The sequence below is a fragment of the Numenius arquata genome, chromosome 4, assembly GCF_964106895.1.
Source record: "Numenius arquata chromosome 4, bNumArq3.hap1.1, whole genome shotgun sequence".
Lineage (NCBI taxonomy): Eukaryota > Metazoa > Chordata > Aves > Charadriiformes > Scolopacidae > Numenius > Numenius arquata.
The window spans coordinates 68,681,688-68,700,730 of NC_133579.1; positions in this window are offsets into that span (position 1 = coordinate 68,681,688).

Sequence of the window (19,043 nt, forward strand, 5' to 3'; positions counted from 1 at the left end):
GACTGTTGATTCATATAAATTTCAATTTTCACTCCCAGTGACAAATTTTGCCTGTTTTGTCTAAACCCATTGCTTTGGTTAGGCAACTCATTTCCCTGGGCTGAGACAGGGTGGCTTAACCTGCTAAACTGGGATGTAAACTCTTGCTGTCTAGCATGTGTAAAATGGCAGTCAGAGTGAAAGCTTCCTTTCAAATTTTATTCCATTCTTTCATTTTTGTCATCTTCTTTTTAAAGAAGAGAAAGGCATAGAAGCAGAATCCCAGTAGGAATCTGATGAAATATTTGTGAAATTAATAGCCAAATAGGGCATTTTTACAGAAAATGTTAGGCAAGATGTATTACCTTGTAGCCTGAATGAAGTATGTCATACAATCTGAAATTCAAATGCTTTTATTAAATGACGGATGTAAGATGTTTCAAAATTGAATACTAAGCACAAGTTGCCAACTGTCAGTCAAACCTATCAGTGAACTCAGCTGCATTGGCTTAAAATTGCATGCTAATGTAAACACACTCTTCAGCTCCTGTTGAAGGAAAATGACAATTTAGCAAATGTTATAATCCTTAAGGGCAAGCCTGAATCTTCAAACTCAGATTGAAGACACAAAACTCTGACATCCCAGGATGAGCTTTGGAAAGGAGCTATGCCTCTCAGGGTATGTCTTTTGTTCCAGTACAAATATGACTACAACTCAGATCCACATAAAGTATTTTTAAGCACAAGTACAGGTACCAGAAACAGTATAGCCATTACAGTAATTCCTCTCTGAATATCCAAGCAACTCTCAGTCAGTAATCTGCTTAAGCATTCTGGTACACAGCTACTCCCTTTCATGCCCAGGTGGCCTTGGTGACCAGTCCTTTATATGTGGAAATGAATCTTCCTAACTCCACCATCCACAGCAATTTACTATCAGTGGAAAGTATCCATTCTGTCATCTCGCTCTCCTTAACTACAACTTTAGCAACTACTACTTGCTCTCCTTAAAGCTACAATCCCATTGTGTTTGCGGAATAGAGGTATCCTCACTTCTCTCTAATCCACCTCACCATCATACCAGAGATTAAAAAAATCTTGCACTTAATCTCATTATAATGTAAAATATCATTGGATTACATGTTCCACATCTTCTTTCTCATGGAAACCAGAGTTGAGGTTTAGCAGAATACAGGGTCAGTATATGGACACAGCATAGATCCAGCAATGACAGTGTGTTCCTCTGTCCCATAATATAAATATAACCTCACTGTCTTCAGTGCCCATAGACAATGATTCGACAAGTCATAGTAACAATTCAGTAATAGGTGTCCCATGTTAAAAAATGCGTAGAAGTTAAGTACTCCCCGAGGAAAACTGTCTTTACTTGGTAGCGATACAAAAATAAAGCAAACAAAACACACCAAAAGCATGCAGTTCTTGATATTAACCTTCAGTGTAAATCTGAAGTCACTTAGATGTCTGAAGGCTTTTAATGGGTAAAAAAAAAAACAAGGAGATAAAATAATTTAACTCAGTGGGTGGAAATTGCTATACATGCCTGTAAACGATCAATTTGGAATATGTGCACTGAAATATTAATCTTCACAGAAAAGATCTTACTGTGATCTCCACGTCATTTTAACTCCACTGGTTTTCTTGACCTTTGATTTACACTGAGGCAGGTAAGAAGAGAATCAGGCCCAAAGAGAATACGAAGACAGATTTTTAAATGATAATAGGACAAAAATCTTGTTAAAGCTACTTGTCAGAAAGAGGGATAAAGGCCAAACCAGAGAATGTAAATCCCAGAAGTACATACAACTCAGTGTTTAAGCAAGATGTCAGTTTTTCATCATTTAGTGCTTCATGTCCCTTCATTCCCATTTCAGACATCTTTTTATAAAACTATAGAGAATCTCCGTGTTCCACCTGTGGGATTCATTTCTCCTCTTGTCAATAATTTAATACTGCTCTATGAAAATACCTCTCTTGCCTGCTTTCAGCTTCTTCTTTTAATCTGTTTTTATACAAGTAAAACAAAAAACACTGGTACAGAAAGGATATATCAGGAGTCTTACTGAACAAAATTGAATGGAAATAACATTTTTAGAAGTATTACATCATTATTCTCATTAATTCAGTACAGCAGATACTGTTTGTTTGCATGTTTTTTCAGTCTCCAAAACTATGAGATAAATAGCTGACAAATAAAGCTTATTTCTCTTGCATCAATATTTTAAAATATTAAAATTAAGTAGCAATGATTAGGCTAATTATTAACAATCATCAAATTTACATTTATGGTAATAGAAAGAGATATTTTATAAAAATCCGTTGAACTTTATTTTTTTTCTCATATGAATCAATTATTAAGTACTATTGAATCCTGAGTGACTGAAACATCTGGAGGCCACACGAATTCCCATATCACACTACTGTAATGTATATGTCTCTTCTTGTAGCATCCACCAGTCGGAGCATATGGTCTGTTGGTTTTAGGTCTGTACAGAACAAAAAACATGATTGTTCCCGTAAAGAACTACCCTGGCTTTGCTACCACGGGCACACCCAGTTTTTTCCCTAAGCAGAACTAAAATGAAGGGCTTGTGACCGGTCCAGACCCAGGGATGAAGGACATTTTGATGTCTTTCGGTTGAGTCAGATTCCACCAAGGATATGATTTGATTCCAGTATTCCTTCAGATGAACAACTAATTCCTTCTGCTGCTGGCCCTCCTGTTGCTCAGTTTTGCTCTCCGCTCATGGCTACTTACCCCGAGCTGTAATGATTCATCCTCTAATGCAGTCCTACACAACAATTTTGCTAAAAAACATTTTTGGGAGGCCTTTTAAAAATCAGGCGATTTTAAAGGGCAGGTTTAGAGGATGGCCGCGCAAACTGGCACTGTTGAGAGTGTGCCTGAGCAGTGGAAGTCCAGCAGTGGACAGGAATCTGCAGTAGACCAACCATCCTTCAAACCAGCCAGGCTGCCTGGAAATTTGTGACATGGAATCACCCAAAAACCGAGCAATTGTACAGACTTTTTAAGCTTAGACAAATAGCTGAGTTTGAAACACCCTGAAGTAGGCCTTGATACAGAAAACTTTAAAATATCTAGAAGAGATGAGCTAATATAGTTGTCCACTACTCTCACAGTTGTCCATTACTCTGTGTTTTGCAATGCTCCTTGATGGCCTGCACCTCTAAAGACTTGCTGCCTTGTCGGAATTCACAAAAACCTTTCTTTCAGTAATAATATAGACTTTAGTTGTAAATCTTAAAACATTAAAAGTGTCAAATATAAATACTATTTTAAATTTTAACCAGGACCAATTCTACCCTGTGATAGTATCTCTTTTTGACAGAGATCATTTAAATTCCCTGAATCAGTGTACAAACATTAGAAAATCTAATAATATATAAACTTGGTTTTGTACTTTGCTTTCTCCATGCAAAGAAAGAAAAAATATCCATTAAGAATAATCATTGTCCATATTACTTCCCCTATAGCAAATGAAAAGAGCAAGACCTTTGAAAGTGTAGTATTCATAACTGCACAATTATCATGGACATAGAATCACAGAATAATAGAATGTTTAGGTTGGAAGGAACCTTAAGGTTATCTAGTTCCAACACCCCTGCCATGGGCAGGGACACCTCCTACTAGACCAGGTTGCTCAAAGCCCCATCCAGCCTGGCCTTGAACACCTCCAGGGATGGGATATCCACAACTTCCCCGGGCAACTTGTTCCAGTGTCTCACCACCCTCACAATAAAGAATTTCTTCCTAATTTCTGATCTAAATCTACCTTCTTCCAGTTTAAAACCATTACCCCTTGTCCTATCACTACACTCCCTGATAAAGAATCCCTCTCCGTCTTTCCTGTAGGCCCCCTTCAGGTACTGGAAGGCCTTTATAAGGTCTTCCTGGAACGCTCTCCAGGCCGAACAACACCAGTTCTCTCAGCCTGTCTTCACTGGAGAGGTGCTCCAGCCCTCTGATCATCTTTGTGGCCCTCCTCTGGACTCACTCCAACAGTTCCATGTCCTTCCTGTGCTGAGGACTCCAGAGCTAGACATAGTGCTCCAGGTGGGGAGCAGAGTAGAAGGGGAGAACCACTTCCCTCAACTTGCTGGCCACACTTCTTTTGATGCAGCCCAAAATGCGATTGGCTTTCTGGGCTGCGAGTGCACATTGCTGGCTCATGTTGATCTTCGCATCAACCAACACCCTCAAGTCCTTCTCCTCAGGGCTGCTCTCTATACATTCTCTGCCCAACCTGTATTTGTGCTTGAGATTGCCCACGTGCAAGACCTTGCACTTGGCCATGTTGAACTTCATGAGGTTTGCACAGGCCCACGTCTCAAGCCTCTCCAGGTCCCTCTGGATGGCATCCCTTCTCTCCAGCGTGTTGACCGTGCCACTCAGCTTGGTGTCATCGGCAAACCTGCTGAGGGTGCACTTAACCCCACTGTCCATGTCATCAACAAAGATATTAAACAGCACCAGTGCCATTTTTCCCCTAAGAACACAACTCGTCACTCATCATGAATCAAGAAAATAAGAATCTCAGTGTATTTCTACCTGTAAACTCTGACTCTTGTCTTAATAGAAAAACATCTGTTTGTTAAAGACTAATATATTTATTTTTACTATGTAGGCATTCACTTTTCCAGTGAATGCACAGACTGTAAATTAGCATATTTGGAAAATCTCATCCCATACAACACTGAACAGAGATACCATTCTAGTCAATAATATAATGACTTAATTATACATTAATTGTTTATGCGTTACTTATATATGATACATTAATTCCTTAATAGGAATTAAAAGATTTGCTTTTACATGCTAAGAAATATTTGCAAGCCTAAATGCTGCTTAATTATTAATATTCTTCTGTATTTCTATTTTCCATGAATACATAATCTCAGGACTCTCCTGGGACACTACATTATATGACTATTTTAAATGCAGGTCATATCCCAGTAAAATATGTTTTAAATAAATAGTTCTAAAAGGAATTTTAAATAGTACCTCTTATCCCTAAGGGTAATACAGAGCATCATATGAATTAAAATCAGAAGGCACTCAACTACATTATTCCTCTTCCTCAATCAAGCTGTCACTGGCTGGTCTCACCTCCTCATCCTGTCTCAGATGGGACCGTCCTGTGTTCGGGAGGCACAGGGGCGGGAATGCTGAGCTCTCTTCCCCTTTGCCAAGCACTGAGAGATTTCTCCAGCTTACAAAAACTCCCAGAGATGTCAGGATTTTGCAGCATTGACCCCTACATGTTTTTTTTTTAAAACAATTACACTAAGAGCATACTAACAATTACTGCTGGTTTAGCATTGTATATATTTCAGCCTCTACAAAAAAAAAAAAAAAAATGAGGCTCATTTCTGATTTTCCTCCCCTGAGACAAAATTTCCACTGATTTACATAAGAATTTTGCCGGAGTAAGGACCTTGAGGCACTGTCAGAACATTTATGCTTTGTACTGGCTTTTCTCCATTAGAGAGTCTCCAAATTCCCGTTGACTTTAACGAGAGCTCAGCAGGCAGATGAATCTGAGAAGGGTTATGATTTTGGGAACTTCTATACCACTCTTGTAAAATTATTATCAAAATTGCTTTTCCTGTATTGTAGTAATAATATTGTGATAGCACCAAAAATTTTACTCAGAGACATTCATTGCATATATAATGCTTTTTTTCTATTTTTTCCAATTCCAAATTCTGACACAGTTTCACTTTTTTTTTTTTTTTGTTTGCTTGTTTGTTTTTGTGTGTGTCAGGCTTTCAGACACAAAGGTAATGGAAGGAGCAAAATTGCCTTCAAAATTATAGTCCTTTACTCCAAATTGTTCATCTGGATATTTTAGTTTTAACAAATGATTAATGCCTTAAGAAGCCATTTGTGCTGTCTCCTCAGTTGGTGTTGGTGACGTCTCCTATGTCAGCACAAGTACAGCAAGACTCCAAAGGTGGTCCAAGTGTGATACAAAGTGCAATACAAACGTACTACTCAAAAGCTATATAGCCAAGTCATACCTCTTGCTATTTCTCTGACAGTTATATCATTTCAAAACTTCAATAAAAGTTGCTGTTATTTCTGATTTATTTATTCATTCTACAAATGAGCAGATTCTGGAGTTATTTTCCCTATAATTTTATGCAACAGTCTAAGGGACTAATACCATCTCCTTTATGGTCCATTTGTAAAAGCTGTCTTCAATGTAACTGGTCATCTGAGCAGTAAAATGGCATTTCGTTGTTTCTGAAGCATCTTGAATATATTTCTAAGATGTGAGACGTTTTGGCAGCTTCTTTCCTGAAAGCGTGGGGTTTTTTTTATATGCAGAGACTTTGAGCAGAAAAATGTTTTACTCCACCAAGCTCAGTGGTACAGTCCTTTGGGTTTTTTTACTGGTAACTTAAGCCTTAATCGTACAAGTCACTTCTAGGTATTTGCCTTCAACAAAACCTGCAGCATCCAAAAGGGTCTAGAATGAGTGGAAGGGACAGCTCACACAGAGTTACTTCCCATGTAAATGCCAAAATCACCGAGAAGTTCACTGAATTTCACTGAATTTTTTAGAGTTGGAAGGGACCATAAAGATCATCTAGTCCAACTCCCCTGCCAAAGCAGGATTGCCCAGAGCATGTCAGAGCATGTTACTCAGGACTGCATCCAGGCAGGTCTTGAAAATCTCCAGAGAAGGGGACTCCACAACCTCCCTGGGCAGCCTGTTCCAGGGCTCTGTCACCCTCACCATAAAGAAGTTTCTTCTCGTATTTGAAGTTGTGGCAAGTTCGTAACTTGGTGATTTGCTTCATCTCAGCTTACTCTTAGGAGCAGAGTTCAGTGCTCCTGAAGCATTTAGAGAACCACAGTGGCCCAGGACTTTAATATTATTCAGCTGGAAATGGTCTCTGTACTTAATTTTCAGGCTATTTGTGATCTTTATATTCTGAATTGAAAGACATGTTTAAAGCCGGTTATGCTAAGGGGAGGTGAGACGGCACACTGTAATGTATGTGGCATTCCTGAAGTTACACAAGTGCGGGGAGGTTTTCATCGCCTATTACAGGCAAGGGAAGCAAGTGTGAGGACGTTGTTTCCTTCACAGCTTGTACTTCTGCTGTTTAATTGTTGAATGCGGAGCCTACTCACCTAACCTCTGTGGTCCTCCCCTGAGAAAACCTGCCATCAGATGATGACCCAGAAGAAATATGGGTGATTGCTCTGCTCTCATAAAAAAAAAAAAAAAGAAAAAAGAAGAAAAAAAAAAGAGTGAAAGAAAAGCACTAGCCTGGTATCAAGGGACCTTGCTAGGATACTTAGGAGAATATTTTCTGTAGAAGCCAACTGACCATCCATCTCCCTTTTTAACTAGTGTCAAGGCTGGTTTACTTGATGATGATTTGATGCCCAGCAATTGCTCCCCCTTGCCCACTGAAAATGAGTGATGACAGGGGAACAGCCGTCAAATAGAACAAGCTGAGATATTGTAGCAGGGAGCTTAGCAGAGCTGAGTCCTGCAAAAAAGAACCATTATAAAAGGGTGAAGTTCTGTAAAACAACTGTTTTACAGTTTGCTTTGTGGAGAATGTTTATTTTTTTTTTCCAGATTTGTAAGATATGTTTATCTTGATAAAGCATTTCTGTAGCATAAAACAAAAAAAGCATGTCTTCTATTTGGAACAAACAGCTCAGCGAGGATTTATATAGAATTTCTTAGCTCTGTTTCTGCTGGATTCAGCTGAACCCTGACATCCACACAAGTTGGAAAGAAATAGAGCTACTGTCTTTTCTCAAACATCAGCTGCTCAATGGGGATATGTGGAACTAAAGAGCCTAGAGAGCTGCTGTGTTTGACAGTTAGCAATGGTTATATGTATACGTTTATAAAGGTACTCCAGCATCTTCAGCTTTGGACGTCAGGACACCTTTTCCCAAGTGCTCAGTAATAACAGACAATACATGAGACACATCACAAAGTCACTGGATGCTCTCACCTGGAGTGGCACTTTACAGAGATACAGAAGAACAATGGCAAATCAAGAAAAGTATTGCTGTAGTGTAACAGTACAATAGTGCAAATTTATATAGTACCTTCATCTTCAAAGAACTTGTAAAATATGCATTGTTAATGTTTGACATAATACTGGCAAAATTTCATGTACATTCAAAAGCTGCATGTGTTTATAACTGATATGGATGTAAATACATATGCACATATGTTTGATAAACTATCAGCCACACTGAATGCTATCCATACCAGGAGTACCAAGATGCTCCAGTGGCTTTGCAAAGACAATTATTATTAAGATGGAGCTAATAAGCACCGGCATACTTGAGCCGACTCAATCCATGCAGTTTCTGCACACCCACTTGTGCCTTCTATCATATCATTTTTCCATCATTTGGGATATCTCAGTTCTCATCCCCATTCCTTCAATATCCTGTATTGTAGACATCCTGAACTCAGCTATCATTAAGTAAGTCGGTCTTCAGTAAGTAAACCCTAACAAGTGTTATAAGCAAGATGTATTTACGATATGAACTCTTAATGGAATCACGCATGAAACATCTATTTTTTACTGAGGCACTCTATGATGAATGGGTTTTTAATGAGGCAAAGTTATAAAATTTCTTCTTAGAGCTTTTTTAAGAGACAAAGAATGCGGCAGTGAAAATGCCAATGCTAAACATCTATAATTTAAAACTACATAGTTTTTTATTCCTGTCCTTGATAATAAGTAGTTTTTCTGGTCTTTTGCCTCCTGTGTCACAACGACCTGATGTAGGGGACATGTCTGGTGGAGCAAAAGGTATTTGCAGTTCCCCTGAACCACAATTGCAGGCTGCTAGAACTCATCAGACTTTGGATTTGACTGTAGTCTAGAACAGCCTCGGGGTTGCTCCTCTTACCCAAGGCTCTGCATTAATAGCCAGCCTGAATTAAAAACCAAACAAACACACAAACAAAACAATAGGAATTGGATGTGGCAAAGAGTAACTCTGAGTATAACTATACCATCAATGTTGAATGGTAACTGTTTTACTGCCTCTGGCACTAGAGGCATATACATAAGTTTATTTACACATGTGCCTGTGTTAGTCCAGGCCAAAAGAAGAGTAGCAGCAGATAAATGTGTTTGTGGCAGTTGGATTTAGATACCACTATATAGCTTTCTACAGTAAATGTATCAAGGACAGATATGGCCAGTTTCCAAGTTTGACAATATGTAGGTTTTTAAGAAAAAATATTATTTTTCTGTCTCTAAACATCATCCAGCCAAGATTAGGTGACTCTTTTACTGCATGTGCAACTATAAATAGATATGAGACACTAACGTTTCCTTCGTAGTATGTTTCCTGTGAATTATGGCCCTTTTATATAGATCTAAGCCTCTGCCTTCACAGATTCATAACACAAGCCACATCCTGCTGTTCCAGTGCCTCTGTTCAGCATTTGGGTGGTGAAAGGTTGAGAGCTCTAAAGATGGATTTTGGCACAGTTAACACTCAGCTAAAATTTCACACCAGCTGATTTAAGCCTAACAGTGGTGGAACCTCAGCCAATAACAAGCCTGTGCCAATGAGGTCAGTGCAAGACACCACAGAGGATTAGCGAGCCTTTTGGTGGTGGATATGGCTCTGGCTCTCTGTAAAGACTTATTAAAATGTAGGCAACTGAACTAGTTCCATATACGTAGCTCTCATCTATCATACAACTCATTTCATTTCTCCTCTGTAATGTTAATGAGATATGAAAAGCCATTTCTTCCTTTCTAAGATACCAGCATTAATGACACAGAATCAGCTCCAGTGAATGGAAAAGAACGAGTTCACCTACACTATAATTTGTAATTGGCTCACTCATGGGACTTGAGTCTTTTGCATGAAAACTAGAGCTGTGTGAGCTCTCAAATGTGTTCCATTCATGCCTGCATTGTCACAGGAAAGATTTGAAGGAATCAGTTTGCATTTAATTAAGGCTTCTGTGACTTACTGCGAAAAATCTTAAACAATATATTCATCAAAAGTTTTTAAGAGTCAGGTTAAAGGGAGGCCTATGTTTGATACTGCAATCTGCTGGTATTGAGAAGCCGCTGTAAAAGAGATCATTACGTACAAAATGGGTATTTCTTCATAACCTAAACACAACAAAATGCATAAACTCTGCCGCAGCTCCCGTGGAACTCCCTGCACCTTCTGAGTAATGTGTGGTGACTATAGGGGAGTCCACTGGGTAACGGTTTATTTTAAGTCTCTATCAATGGGTGCTTAGCTGCTGTTAATTTAGAACAGTGGCTTGGGGAACTATATTTGAGAGTCACACACATATAAAATGTTTCCATTGTGATTGGTTTTATTGCAGCGAATGCCAGTGAGATTTTGTTGAAGGGAAGTAGTAAAGGAAGCAATACTCACTTTTCTCCTTTTTTTTTTCTTTTTATTTTTTTTTTTGTCACAGCATGTAGCGGTGCTGGCTTCAGAAACCCAAACTAGCAGATCTTTCTGCCTGGGTTCACAGGACGATCCAGGGTGTCTGCACTTAAAAAGGCTGTTCCATTTTGACAGTTAGCATCAAGCAGTATTGCATGTATGGGCGTGTGGGGAATATCTCTCACACTGATAGAAAGGGTGCTTAATTCTGACACGTTTAAGTATTCCAACTGTACAGATCATTGAAAGAAATTGAAGATCTCGGGTTCAGAGAGAGGAAGTGTGACAACTATACTGGAAAGCTGAAAGTCCTTCCAGGGATAGAAAGCATCATTCCACTTACTAATTCTAGGACTGTTCTAATTAAAAAAAAATAAAGATTGTAATCTTTATTTTGAATAGCAAAACCATGAATCAAAAAGAAATTGGCATCTCTGGTGAAGTACAGCCCCCTCTTTTTCTGTCATTGTCCTTTTTCCATCAGTGTTTTATAATGATGTTTCTGAAAAGCAAGTGTTTTGCCTTTGGAATAAAGCAACAGATAGCATGCATTTTTGAAAGACCTTTCCCCTTATTCCCTCTTTCTGTGTACTACTCAGTTTAAAACATTTCCTTGGATGGGAATCAAGAAAAGAAGCAGCACAAATTATAAGGGCAGCTAAAAACTAGGACATAGTAAAAGCATGGCTACGACTTGGTAGTTAAGCTGTTTTTTGCCATGAAAAAGAAGTGATGTGGCCAGTGACTGACAGGTCTGTTTTGTGCCCAGGGATGCTATTCTTGGCATTCCCAAGGTTACTGTTAGGTAACCTTTGGTAAGCCTTTGAGCGTTCTCAGACCTTAGTAAAACAGGGACAGTGACCTGTTGTTGAAAAGTATTTGTAGTGGTATCCCGCCTTTCTGGTTCAGTTACCGTGACCAGCAGTTCTCTAATCTTTCACTTTCACTTAAGGGGGGCCGGAGATTTAAATTGGAGCAAAGGATACATCCTGAGATTTGCCATCAGAGAATTGGTGGGTAGACACCTGGGCACGGTGCTGAAGAAATTTCTGTTTAGTGAAGGGGGAAGGAGCTGGGTTGATGAGAGAGTAGAAAAAGAATTTACGCTTGTGGCTGCTAAAAGCCCTTTAGACCATTCTGCTTTCACCTCTAATTATCACAAGGACTTAGACTGAGTTCAGGCACTCCTACCAGAAATGCGGTGCTGCCTGAGAAGGAGGTAGTGGCTTATTTTCCCCTCAATTTCTAGCTTGAATAGAGTATGGTTAGTGTAGCTCTATCCTCATCTTTGTCCATCGCCATTCCTGCCTCAGCCACCTTCTTCCAGCCACATACCTGATCCCACTGGCTCCTACACCTTAAACAACACCCTTCCTCATTCCTCACAAGATGCTGCTGATCTTTCAGCAAATCTTCTGTTTCCTCTTTAAAATGTCAGATGCAAGAAAGATAAAAGGACTAGGGTATAAGAAGAAATAGTGAAACACAAAACAGAGGAACTATCATTATTTATATTGTGTGCAGTGACATCGAAACTATTGTTTCTATTTAATAATACGTAATGTGGTCTCTGGAACTGTGTAATGTGATAATAGAAAAAGCTATCCTATTGTCATGGTGTCCTTCAAAACCAGATTAGGAATCACTTATCCCAAGTCCACTTCCCCAAACTGTTTGATTATAGTTTTATTACAGTGAACAATCAGAAATGGTCTACATCCATTGTGTTCCTCAGGATATTAGTATAGAATCCATTTATGTGTTTGCAGGGACTGTGTTTTCAATTTATAAAGAGCTAGGTTTGATCCCTGCCTGCCAGTTGAAAGAATGGATAAACAATGCATTTACGTAAGTAGTGCGCTATTCATTACTAATTTTTTTTTTAGTATCTAGCAAGAGACAGTTTCACGTAGCTATGCCCCAGGGATATCAATATTTCTAAAATTAGCAGGTGACGGTCACTAATCCTTTGGGAAAAGTGCTAAAGTTTGACATCTTAATTAATAATTGAGTTCTAGAATTGCTGGAAATTACCAGGGCAAAGTTATGGATCCGAATGGAATTTCAGAGAGTTACTGAGAACATCCTGGACCCCGAGTTGTGACCCAGCCTACGCTAATCTTCCCAGCTGTGCAGGATTCCTGAGAGCTTTTTAGCTGTAGGAAACAGAATCTGTTAGAATTGAACTAAGATATAACATAATACTAAGATTTATTAAGATATAATCGAGCTTTGTTTAGTCCATCTTTGAACATCAACAGGTCGGGGGGATCTGTTCTTTGAATTACAGGGAAAATATTTTCTTGCTTCTAGATGCAGCTGTTGCTAAAAACAGCACTAAGGCAGCTGGCAAAGAGACATTCTACACATGGGAGAACTGTGGCCTGTAGACCAGTGGTACCATTTCCATCACCCTCAGCAGCCCAGCCGAAGTCTCATGAAGTAGCTTTCCCGGTAAGCTGCAGAGAGGAAATGAAAGCTGATAATACAGGGTGTCAGCTTGGAAGAGACGTCTTCTAGTGGATTAACCACTAGAAGGATTAGCCAGAAAATTCTGGCAGGCAAACACTTGGGAAATTGCCTGAACTGTGCGGATAACTAAAAGTCTCAAGCATCCGTACAGATATGCCATAGGACTCTGGTGTACAAGAAACACAGTATCCTGAGCACGGCCAGCATCAGACTTTTCAGGAATAGGTATGGGACACCTTAGCAGAATAATCTGCTCGTAGGCTGTAGGTGTATTTCTAAATCTTCTCTGTTGCTTGTGACCTGAAGCACGAGGGTTTATATCCCCTTTAAAAATGTTTTATCCTATCTGATGCAACTGTGGAAGCTTTTTATGATTGAGATAAATCTACAGTCTTCTTTTTAGCCTCTTCAACTCATTGTCATTTTGTAGCAATGAGTTCCACAGGCTAATTTTGTACCATGCTAAAATACATCCTTTACTAGATATACAAAGCACTTTTGAAACTCAACATTTTGGTCTTCTGTTACTAACAATGATAAGCAGGAAACCCCAAAGTACATACTCTCTAAAATGCAAATATTTTTTAATTATAGTTGTGTCTACACCGAAAAGTGCTTCCCTATAAAGCTACCCTGTAGGAATCATGTTATGAAAACTTGAAGGGGTGACATAGGTGGTATCAACCAAAAGAATTTTCCCCTGCTAGAACTGTGTGCCCATTAGTTTTGCTGGAAAACCTTCATCAAGTTTTCATACTCTTGCAAAAATTAAAAAAAAAAAAATGGTAAAAATAACAAAAAATGTATTTAACAGTAGCAATGCTCAGTAGCAGTGCTTACATCTTGTCATGTACAGTCTTCTGTAGTAAAACAGTGTGCCTAACTACTGTGAAATTTAGAAGTCACTTTTTTCCTATATTTGTATAAGAGAAACATATTATTAGGACAGAGTGGAGTAGCATGTTCACAATTTAATTTTCTGTCTGATTGTTTTTGACTTCGTCTTTCAGCATTAGTGTGTTTCCTTTGTTTGTGTAACCACACTACCAACAGAGAAGACACAAATTCTTATAAAAATGAAATTCTGTTTTAATTTTTAAACAATGCATCATCCATAGCACCCGACATTGACTGTGTTATGGCTTCTGGCTCATTAGCTATTAATTGACTCTTCTGTTATTAACTATTACATATGGAGGGAGATCCTGAATGGGTGTAAGACACCAGACAGGCTTTATACGGCTTTGCATCTCCTCACAGCTCCTGGAGCAGGAATGGCTTAGGACAGGAAGAGGCATCAGGAGACAGTAATGTTACTAAAATGCAATTGTATGACTATTTTGGGCCATATGCCAACTTTATTGCTAATAGCTGTCTTTTGTGGTGCCTCTTTAAGGTCCTGACTCAGAAGGTTGGAGGCACATAGTTTAATGCCACTTTTGTTTTACCGTGAATTGCACCTTGCACAAAACCTCCATCAGTTTAACCGTTCTGAACTGACAGCCTCGAGCCCAAACTCACTGAAACTCACAGGATTTTTTGCCACTGATTGTGTGAAAGTTCAGAAGTGGGGCTTGTGATGAGTGGAATTAAATACATGACACAGTCATCATTAGCCCAGTGTTTGCCATTAAAGGTATACTGAAAAAAAGTAACATTGATGAAGTTATAAATGCACTAAATATGACCATGTCTCATAAAATTATGAACGTTTGCTTAATGTTTGTTTGATCGGAAGTTCTGAACCTAGCTGTTCAGCCACAGGCAGTGTGAGGAAAGGAATTTAGGACTGTGTTGGTGAGGTAGCCGTCCCTGTCGCTGTCCCAACTAACAAGCAAATGCCTGGTAAGGCCAAAGGATGCTCCCTAGCGACACCTACTAGTCACCACCAGTGGTCCTAGCCTTCATTAGTTCAGCAAAACCAACCTCCAAATGTCTTAGCTGTCTTAGCTCTTGTGCACCTTTCAGCCAGCCCCACTTTGCTGGAATAAGCTACTCACCAAGAGTATTTAAAACTATTATGAGAAGTTGAACCTTATATTTCTGGAAAACGAAAACATATTGGACTGCTTGCCTGTCCAGCAGTACCAAAAAGTGCTCATGAACTGTGGCCTAAACACTGCATCACTGAAAGAAAAATGAATTTTGATTTTTGTTTCAGTAAGAGTAGGTTTGGTCATGAAAAAATATTAACCCAACAAGCAAAATGCAGCTGACTCTTAGGTAGAACTTGTCAGCTTTGAAACAGTATACACCAACACCCACACAAGACCTATGACAGGAAATGAAAAAGGATATAGCCAATTGGACCCGTCAGGAAATGCGGGTGAAGAATATAGTTGCTGAAACGAGAATTTAGCAATGGTTAACACTTCTCCAAGTGTAAAAATACTAAGACCTTTTCCATCCTAAATTGGTCTCAAACTAATTTTACATCTCATACAAAACTTCTCATGATGACAACTTAAAAGCATCTTTGACTCATTTAAAAGCTAGAAGTTGAGCTGCTGATATTCATGCTGTTGTCTGTGGTTCACCAGACATTGCATAGTGTAATAGTATAAAATATGGTTGTCTTTTTTTACTGGGAGATTGTTATCTTTGCACTCCAAAACCAGAGTCTTTAATAATAATAATAATAATAAAAGTGTATCTCCTTCAGCAATCATCTTTGCAAATAGGGCCATGTAAGCCAGGGCATAGGTATACATTGAAATTTTGTGTATGTTTGCACACAGACACCCACACACAGAAAAATGGAAAACAAAATATTTTATGTTTATATCCTGAAGAATTTTTAGCCACAGAAAACAACAGAAATGATCAACAGACATAAAACTTTAGCCTGTGTAAATTAAATGGTTCTGCTGCATTAACTTCATAAAACCATAATCCTCTCCTCCATAAACTATTACATGCACTGCAACATATCTGATTTATGGGGTGTAGAATCGATGGGAAAAAATTAATGCTTGAAAAACATATTAGAGACATTATTGAACAGATTTTAATTGAGATTTGATTTCAATGCCCCTTATCCACATGATTAATGGGTCTTACCCCTCGAGTCCAGCAGGCAGAAAAGAGAGTCTTTAATATGACAATTAAGTATCTGTCTTTAGGTTTTATGTAGCTCTCTCCTCAGATCACTTCATCAGTACAGTGTGGCTTTTGTGCAGATTAAATTGAGACTCAATTTTCTCTATTTTCCAGCACTTACTTATGTTTTATGACAAGCACTAAATCAATTTTATGCTATTATTGATTTTTTCTTAAATGGACACAAACCATTTCGCCTTTTGCCCTTCTTTTCTACTTTCCTTCTATTTCCTTTTTTCACTGTATGCTTGATATACAGCCAGCTGAAGAAATTTCAAACGTTTCCTGAGATTTCTACAGGTCGTGCCAATTCATTCACTTTTTACAACATCAGAATTGACAAACTTAACCTGGAATTCTATCAAAACTTATATATTCTTTTAATGTGACAAGGTTTACAGGATGGGCTTCTTCCTCATCCTTAAAAAAAAAAAAAAAAAAAAGAAAAGAGAGTCTTCAAGGTTAGTTCCTCCTCTTTTTCAATTAAAAAGAAAAAAAAAACCATACAAAAAACACCCAAACTGACAACAGACAATCTTTCCAATAACTTCTGAAATATTTGAACTGCAGCTTCAGCTATAATTTTTGAAACAGTCTTGAAATCTAATTAATACATCGATGTAGGGAGAACCTATTTCATGGCTTGCAGGGGAAAAGGGCATTATCTGCAAGGTGCAATAACTCCTCCGAGATGTGGCAACAGCTAGTGGTACACCATGCAATTAAGAAGCTCTTGGTTCTTTAGGGCTCTATCCTGTCTGACCTATGGCAAAAATTAACAACTGCCTTGGGCAATAAAAGTAGCACAATTTGTAATCAGATAGCTTACTTTTTTGGCACAGAATTATACATTAAGAAGGATCAAAGAGGGAAAGAAGAAATGTAATTCTGCTAACAAAATGGGTTGGCCTTTTGATTTTCTGGCTGTTTAGGGTCATGGAGGAGGTTATGAAGGATTGTCCTCTTTCTTTCTTTCTTTGAAGTCCAGCATGTCTGAGCTCAGGTGATAAAATTGATCTTTAAAATAAGTACAGTAGCTTTATTTTGCTGAAAAATCAATAAAGCCCTTCATTGTGTTAGGTATTTGCCTAATAACATTTTACTTGTAAACCCTTGAAGTATTTTTTAAAATGTGTTTAGAGAGATAATTTTTTTAGAAAAAAAAAAGCTTTCTGAATGACACAGGCTTACCTATTGAATCAAAAAGCCGTTAACCTGAACGATCTCTGTCATGGCATCTTTGCTCAGCTGATGCTTCCTTCAATATAAGGGGAAATTTCAGTTGCCCTGAATGACAGATTTTACGCAGAATGTTAATTTTTTAGTTCTTTCTTAGTGTGATTCTATTGTTAGCATGTGCCTACTTGTGATTATAATAAATATATGTACACACAGTATGTGTAAAGTGGATGAAGACATTTCCTTGTGGAGTTCAAGAGTCTTCCTAGAAAAAAACAGAAAAAGTGCAACCAAATTAAGAAACAAAAACACTCCAAACAACCTGATTAAGAAAAAAATGTTGAATTTCACCATAATATAGATGCTGGGATGTTGTTCTCCATATGAAATATAAGTCAGACAGTGACCCAGTAATTGGAAAAAAGTTTGGAGCTATGCTATTGTGCTGTAGATCCCTTAATTTATAGAATATTGTTCCCTTCATGCAAGAAACATGCCAGTAGCAATACCAACTTACATGATTAACAGGAGACTTGAGGGGGGTTATTTCTTGGCTTTCTCTTTGCTTTGCGATATGAAGAGTAATGTCACAAATCAGCTTGCATGCTGCTTTTCTACTACATGTAAAAAGAAAGCTCTCCTTGCAAGTGCCAGATGCATGCGTTGCTGTGAATTCTGTATGCCTGTAGAAAAGAGCAGAGGTGCCCTGTACTCTCTGCTTCTAGCTGGAATTCAGATTCAGAATACTCACAGGTCAGCGATTCCTTAGCTGTAGACTAATCCAAAATGAAGATGCACCATTTTGTTCCTTTAGAGAAACAGCTGTTTTGCATCTTAGATTAAAGGCTCCTTATTCATTTGCTCCATTTGTTTCTGTTTTGGTTTTGCCATTTTCTTTGCTATTAATATCATTGCTGTTAATATTGTCATTGTTATTACTACTGTTGCTGTAATAATACTAATCACCACATTGTGTTACATGAACATCATGTAAATACTGGAAACCAAGGAAATTGCTACAGTGTCTAGTAGACAGTTTCCTTTCATGTACCCAAAAGCTGGTGTGAGTTAAGTTTCCTAAAGCTTTGCTTATTTTATTAGCATATTTTTCTCCTGTGATTTACTCTTTTCTCCATCAGTCCTACTTATATCTTGTTTCTTTTTTAGAATTGTTTTTTTAAAAAGTAATTTATACTGTAAAAACCTCTTTATCAACAGAAGCTGTTTTTCAGAATGGATTCAAATAACTTAAGTACACTGTTTAAATGTTTCTAGTTGCTCACTCTGGCTTTTCTAATCTATGTAATTTTTATCAGCCTTATTTATTTATTTTCTGGCCTTGCGTTTTACATGCTTGTGATACTCAGCCACATAGGTAAGTATACCCACAAGAAAAGTGGTATGACAGGCTGTGGCGTACAGCTATCTTCTCCCTGCCACATCTGGTCGGATGTTTTTATCCTAGTGACTGTACAGGTGAGTTAAGCAAAAGAGAATTGAGACAGGATACTTGGCACTGTATGGCACAGCAACTTAAAAAAAGAAAATCAGGTAACCCCCATTCCTATAACATACATGTTTGGGACTATCTCAGAACTATTAGATTTCCAGGCTTAAAAAGCATGTGTGCCACAGAATCCCACTTAAAGGCTTTCAGACTAATACATCCACAATAAAATTCCTGTATATAACAAAGGGCAAATTACCCTAATAGGCTGATCTGTCGAAAAATAAACCTGTTAACGAAAATAAATGCTCTGTATATAAAACGTGAGTGCAGATAAACAAATCTCTTCAGTGCACACTCGTTAAAAACTACTAATGTCTTATATGTAGGTGAATGGCATCA